This window comes from Thermobia domestica, chromosome 10 (assembly GCF_964235325.1).
Source record: "Thermobia domestica chromosome 10, izTheDome1.hap1.1, whole genome shotgun sequence".
NCBI classification, from domain to species: Eukaryota; Metazoa; Arthropoda; class Insecta; order Zygentoma; family Lepismatidae; genus Thermobia; species Thermobia domestica.
In genome coordinates this window covers 93,046,582-93,053,864 of record NC_137463.1, presented here as the reverse complement: position 1 = coordinate 93,053,864, position 7,283 = coordinate 93,046,582, and positions in this window count along the sequence as shown.

The following is a 7,283-nucleotide window of genomic DNA, read 5'->3' as shown; positions in this document are numbered from 1 at the left end:
CCCTGTAACGAATAGAAAGAAGCCATGTTTCACTCAAACTGATGAAAGAGCTTCCTTTTTTTGAAAAAATGATATTTCTCGCACTTTTTGCGCATGCTGTAGAAAATAAACTAATAACAGCAGAACTCCCAGTACTTGTTAATTTCAATATGTCTTGCAAGGCTTTTTCAACGTACATGTATATATACTAAAAGGATGTGAATTGTTAAGAGACGCAGTCTTCATTAAATGCAACTAAAAGACAACAGAAAATTGTGTAATATACTTGATTCGCTGGAGGGGGCCGCGGTGGGTGCATGGGGTCCCTGGTTTGATCCCAGTTCGCGCTAAGTGAGCTTTGTGGTGGACAAACATCATATGCGTGGGTTTTCTCGGAGTTCTCCCGTTTCTTCCACTTTATTCATTCCACCATTCCATTCATCTCTCATCATCACCGTCTCCTTTAGCCTAGCCGGCATAACTGTGGGACATAAAACTTAAAGATTTCATTTTATTTGCTGCATTTGGGTTTAGCGTCCTTCTCAACACCGAAGCTATATGAGGCGAGGACCTGTAGCTTAACGTAGAATCCGAACTACATGAGCTCCCAATCAAGAATTGTAATATGCTTTTTTGTATTATGTGCAGTGGTCGAATTGAAACGGTATGCGGTGGTATGCCATACCGCCTCTGCGTTTTCAGTTATGAAAGCATACCGCCTCTGGTATTTTAGTGATCAAAGCATACCGTCACGGGAGAGTAGATGCTAAATAGCTTTAATAAATCCATTTTTATACACAGTAATTGACGAATAGCTTTGAACGTAAAAAGATTTAATTTCTTATAGAGAAATAATTTCTAAATTGACAACACTGACATTTTTTATCTTTTTTCTATCTATTGTTTTTAAAATGATGTGTCTTCAAAGAAGTTCATTTACTTTATATTTTGTTGTTTCATATTGAATTGTTGTTTCTTTCGTATGCATCTGTGTGTCATATAAATGTCATGTTCTGAGCATGAGCGGATTTAGGGGTTGTCTGCTCCAAGGGCGATTCTTTCGGAGGTTTCGAATATCTATCAGTCGAGTGGAGGGTCCGGGAGCTTTCTCGCAGGAAATTGTTAATATAAAAACTCGGTTTTTGAGCATTTTCGTGTCTAATTCTCTATAATACAACATAAGGAGATATTTTAATTTTTTTTTTTTTTCAGAATTTTGTTGGCGAGGGATCAAAGTTTTTCCATGCCCCTCCCCCTCATAACTAAAGACAATCTCTCCAATGGTTTTCAGTCATTATGTAAATAGAAATGCAACCTTTTAGGCAACATACCCTCACTGTATTTGAACATTTAGATAGCCGGTATGTCGAGTTAAAAAACCGTAACATATCGCCTCTGCCTTTTTTTTTTTTTTTCACTTTGAACACTGGTTATATGTGACACAATTACTTTAATATAACTGTCTCAGTTTCCAGTTTTAAAATTATTCTACTTCACGGTGTGAAACCATGTAGCCGTATTTGGTATAGTATGTGAATTCTAAGTGTCTGTATCTTTCGTTCCTCCTCTAAAAAATGTAACATTCTACTTTTTTCTATGAAAAATCTGGTTTGCAACGCTATTTGCAGCTCATATAACCTTGTATTAAGGGTCTTCACTACAGCGAAATTAAACTATCATTAATTTTAGAGTTTTTCTGTAATATCTTCAAAACAATTAAAAATATTCGAAAAGCAGAAACGTAGTGAACTGGACAATACGATTTTGCATGTGATACCGTTATCACAACTCATCTAAGTTATCTGCTTTCGATTTGCAACTGTAGATAGATTTAGCATTTTTTGCGGATTCTGTAAATAGCGGCATACCAAAAGCAGCATGGTAAATGCATCATATGCAAAATAGTATTGTCTAGTTCACTACGTCTCTGCTTTTTGAATATTTTTATTTGTTTTGAAGATAGCACAGAAAAAACTCTAAAAATAGCGGTAGTTTAATTTCGCTGTAGTGAAGACCCTTAACGGGACACAAACGAATCAACGATTTCATGACAGTTTTACAGCAAGGATCACCAACCCGCAATTGCTCATTTACCATTTTGAAGAGTGTATTTTTTTCCAGGCATACTTTCCTGAGCCTAGCCCTCTCCCTCTGGAGCTGGCCAACCGTTCTTCTGGAGCTAGGTAAATTCTGATGACATATCAGCAGTGCTGCCGCTGAGATGACACGAGAAATAAGGCTATAATAATAATTTCGTAGAAGTCTCGTCTCGTTTCAATTCTCGGAAGCTTTTCTCGTCTCGTCTCGAAAATGTTCTACTCTCGTCTCGTCTTGTAAATTCATGCATAAAACCTAATTTTCTTCCTTAATTTCATGTAGAAGTTATCAGAATTCTCCGCATCACGAAAGTACCACGAAGAGTGTCATAACAACATTTAAACCATATTCATTATTAAAGTATATTGTGTAATGACTTCTCTATCGTTAAAAATTGACAAATGCTCTTCATTTTCGAATTGTCACTTTATCAATTTATAGTTTTCAACGAACTTAAAAAGTTCGTTACTGAATTTTCTCTGAGTGTGTGTGTCTGTTATTTGCGAATTTTTCAATTTTGAGCCTTCCATTTGATAGAGCATCAAAAACTATCTGAAAGAAATGATGGCTCACTCTTACCGTTCCTGAGATGTTGGCCAAAAGACTTCCGATTTCGGGAGATTAAAGGAGCCATATCTCGGGAACCGTAAATCACTGATTTTGATCAATACCTAAGAGGATAGTGAACATTTTGGTACCAAATATTAACCGGTGGCCATTGGTTATAGGGCTATGTGCATTTTCAATATATATATACAGTGATAAAAAGTGACAGCTCAATATAGCTAATTCAATAGATCCCCTAATATTTAGGTTCCGAATATGTAAGTGTATTATTATCTATTGAATTTAATCAAATAAAATTTAATATGCAATTTCATATAAATTTCGAAAAGTCAATTTTTAAGACTTCGTTCTGGTAATGCTCTTCGAGCATCCTCAACTGGTTATATTATGAATCATATAATAGGCTACTCAAACAGTGTTCGAGATATGAGTGAACTAGTTATGCTCACGAGACTCGAGAAATTACTCGTCTCGTCTCGTTTCGAAAAGGAGATGAGAATTGTCATGACGCTTGTATTGTCTGGAATTTAAAATGGGTTTCTTGTGTCGTGGGTGACATTACATGTGAGTACTATGGATTTTAAAAAAAATCAATTTGGAAACAGCGACTCAGTTCGATTTCTTCACATTTTGATTTCTCATTTCGGAGAAAAATTTCTGGAAGATAGGGTGGGCTTAAATTAGTCACAGAGAAGACTCTTATATACAGAAACAACTAAATATCTCTCGTATTTATCCATAGCTGCCACTGATTTTAATATAAGATCTTCTTTTTTAAAAAGTCTGTCTTATACGGAAAGAAAAATAGTATAAATAAATATATATATTTTTTTCTAAATGGATTTAATTTACCAGACCCATGTTGATTTGCTGTGCTTAGCAACACGGATTTCAAAAATTAAATAAGCATAGATGTGGTGCGGCTTTATGATCTATACTTTATATATATATATAGATAGATAGATAGATAGAGAGAGAGAGATTGAGTGATTGAGTGATTGATATACTACATACATATGTCTAACAGAAACTTGGACTTACCGCCTTAGTTTGATGATATTTGTAAACATACATCATGGTTGCGTCCACATGTTCTTGGTACGTAACATCAAATTTTCCACTTTGTATTATCACATTGTATTCATTATTTTGTTTCACCATACCATTCAACGCACTTGCTTCTAGACACGCAACGCTATTTAGTATTGAGAAGAGACCCACTAACGTTATTAACCGTACAGACGACATCCTGATGAAAGACAAACTTTGATCCAACTTAAATTCCTTATTATGTTCAGATCTTTCGTTTAGAGACAAAATGAACTCACACCGTTCAATTTCGTGGGTTTTAAGTTTTGCGCGCGTCTGGATTTATGTGGGAGATAACAGGGAGATCACAAATTCTTCTGTGTAGTTTAGTAAAGTTCTGTCTCAGTCACTGCGTAACACAACATCGTATCTTGGAGCGAGTGACGGCGGTAAATACTCATTTCTTGAACTTTTGAATTTATAGGTACTGTATATTGTATATATAAGAAACAGTAGCCAATCTACAAACAAAGCTTAAAACATAAGTTACCTCTGTATTTCTTATCATTAAACCAACATAAGCTCAAGCATTTTCATTGCCATTCTCGTATCGAAATCCAAACTATCCAGCCAATTGAAATTTGAGGGTTTATCTTTCTGTAACTGAGAAACCAATGAACAGGAGGATGTGATTCAACGCCTCTCAAGCTTCAAGGAAATTTCCCGGTTTCTCGCGAATGAGATTCTAACGCAAGTGTTTCCGCGTTGTCCTATGGCCTTCAGAAACAAAATAACAGCCACCAATTCGGGGCTGGAGAGTTTTTCATGGTACGAAATGCGGCGAGGGTATTTTTTCCCCCCAAGGAAAGCTGTTGTTACCTTCTTTATGCTTTGAACTTCCGAGTTCGTCAGAAAAAGATTATCTACAGATTTTTCCCTTTCTTTAATACACAGAACCAATTTTTAAATCGAGATTTCTATGTCGACCATTATGAGATTGAATTACCCCATCTGACAGAAGTATTCTATTTCTCGGTCAATAAAGCTCAGTGAACTAGGGATGGCCACAAAGTTCCGGTTCCGGCGGAACCGGTTCTCGGAGATCGGTTTTCAGAACCGGTTCTGGAACCGGTTCCGGGCTTGGATCCGGAAACTTGATTCCAGAAGCGGATCTTAGTAACCGGTTCCAGACATGGATCTGAAAACCCGGTTCCAGAACTGGATCTTAGGAACCGGTTCCAGATCTGAATCTGAAAACCCGGTTCCAGAACCGGATCTTAGGAACCGGTTCCAGACCTTGATCCGAAAACCGACAAAGACCCGTAAAAGGGGCATAAAGTTCACCTTCAAAACACTGCAAAGAGGACCATGCGCTTGTGCCCTCCCCGCCCAAACCCGCTTGTGCCGCCAGAAAAAATTTGGTCCACCAGTGGGTGTTTAGCCAAATGAGTTGGCCAGTTTGCCTGTTTAGCCAATGAGTTTGCCAGTTAACCAGTTTATTTAGCCAAATAAGACAAGCGGCCGCCGCCTGGGCGCCTGCCAGTCGATTCCACCATTTCATCTAGCTCACTGTTCACAGCCTGCCAGCAGCTCGGGTTTAGCGTAGGGATGGTCACAAATTTTCGGTTCCAGCGGCCACAAATTTTCGGTTCTTGAAGATCCGGTTTTCAGGACCGGTTCCGGAACCGGTTCCAGGCCTGGATCCGAAAACCCGGTTTCAGAACCGGATCTTGGGAACCGGTTCCAGACCTGGATCCGAAGAACCAGTTCCAGACCTGGATCCTAAGAACCGGTTCCAGACCTGGATCCGAAAAACCGGTTCCGGAACCGGATCTTCTAGAGCCTGATTCATTCAGACCCGAAAACCGGTTCCACCAGGAACCGGTTCTGGCCATCCCTACAGTGAACTACTTTATTTAAATATCTCCATCCGCTGACAGTGAAAACTGCATTTTTTTTTCTTGCAAGCTTTTCGCGGACAGCAGCTTTCCATTATCTGTTAGTATTAGCATGTGCAATTGAGGAGAGGCTGTCTGTGTTCAGCTCTGTTTCTTGTAAAATGGAAATTTTTCAGTAGTTATAATCAGTCAATCATTGTCAATAGATTCCTGACTGAAGGTCTTTCCAACTCGTCTCCACAATCATTCATCTTGGGCAATTCTTTTCTGCGTTACTCCAAAGTGGTTCTTGATTTCGTCACGCCACGTTTCCTAGAATGTTTTTTGTCTCTTTGTATCCATTTATTGTTTTTGACAATCCATTATCATCTCTTCTTGTAATTTGTCCAGTCCACTGACACTTCAGTGTCTTTACTTTCATTATAATATCCATCACCAGTAGCGTAACAATAATGGAGCGAGTGGAGCAGTTGCTACAGAGGGCACAATAAAAGGGTGCAAGGGCGAAAGGAAAAGAATACGGAAAACCGTTCCTTATGCAAAGAACGTTTGAGAACATTTCAAAAGGTATGCTATGACTATTAGCAGTTAATTGGCAACAGCTGATGCTGCGGGCGCATCCAGGAATTTTTGAGGGGAGCGCAGGTCTGAAAAATAAACGTGAGACATTTTTCAATATTTGGTTCGCTTATATTAAGAATTATACTTATATTAAGAATTATAAGCAATGATATCATTCTACCTTTTTAAGTACAGTAAACCATTTTAAATATAATTTCCTATGAACATAGAACGGAATTCATATTAAGTATGTAGTGATAACTTAGGAAAAAGATTATATATATATATATATATATATATATATATATATATATATATATATATATATATATATATATATATATAACGCAACAGCTTAAATACGTGGGGCGGGTATGAGTAAATCGATAATCGATCGATCTAGGGCGCAGTAAAACTAGCTACGCCACTGCTTGAATTTGAATTTGAATTTGAAAACGTCGCACTACAACTAAATGCAGCCCCCAAATTTTGAAATGATCCTGCCTCATTTATTTGAATGGTACAAATTATTTTCTTGCTACAAAAAAGGTACAAAAATAATACAAAGTCATGAGCTAGTTAAAATTCAAATTTTAAGATGTCGCACTACAAATACATCGACCCTACTTATTTTGAAATGGCCGTCCCTCATTCATTTGAATGGTATCATTTTGTTTCTTCGTGGAACGAAAGGGTACAAAAATAGTACAAAATTCTGGGCTAGTAAAATTTCAAATTTCAAGATGTCGCACTGAAGATAATCGGAGTGTCCAACATTTTGAAATAGCCCTCTCTCGTTTATTTGAATGGTACAACATTTTTCTTGGTTGTAGAAAAAGGTAAAAATTAAAAAATATATATATATTCTGAGCTAGTTACATTTCGCACTTCAGGTAATCAAAACATCTAAATCTTGAAATGACCCTGCTTTCTTAATTTGAATAGTACCAAATTTTTTTCTTGGTGACAAGAATGTATATACAAAAATTGGACAACATTCTGAGCTAGTTAAAATTTCAGTTTGAAGATGTCGCACTACATGTGATCGAAGTGGCCCAAATTTTGAGATGATCCTCCTTTTTTAACTTGAGTGCTATTGTTTTTTATGTAATGAATTTAAACCATTTACTTAAACAAATGAGTGTCATGTTT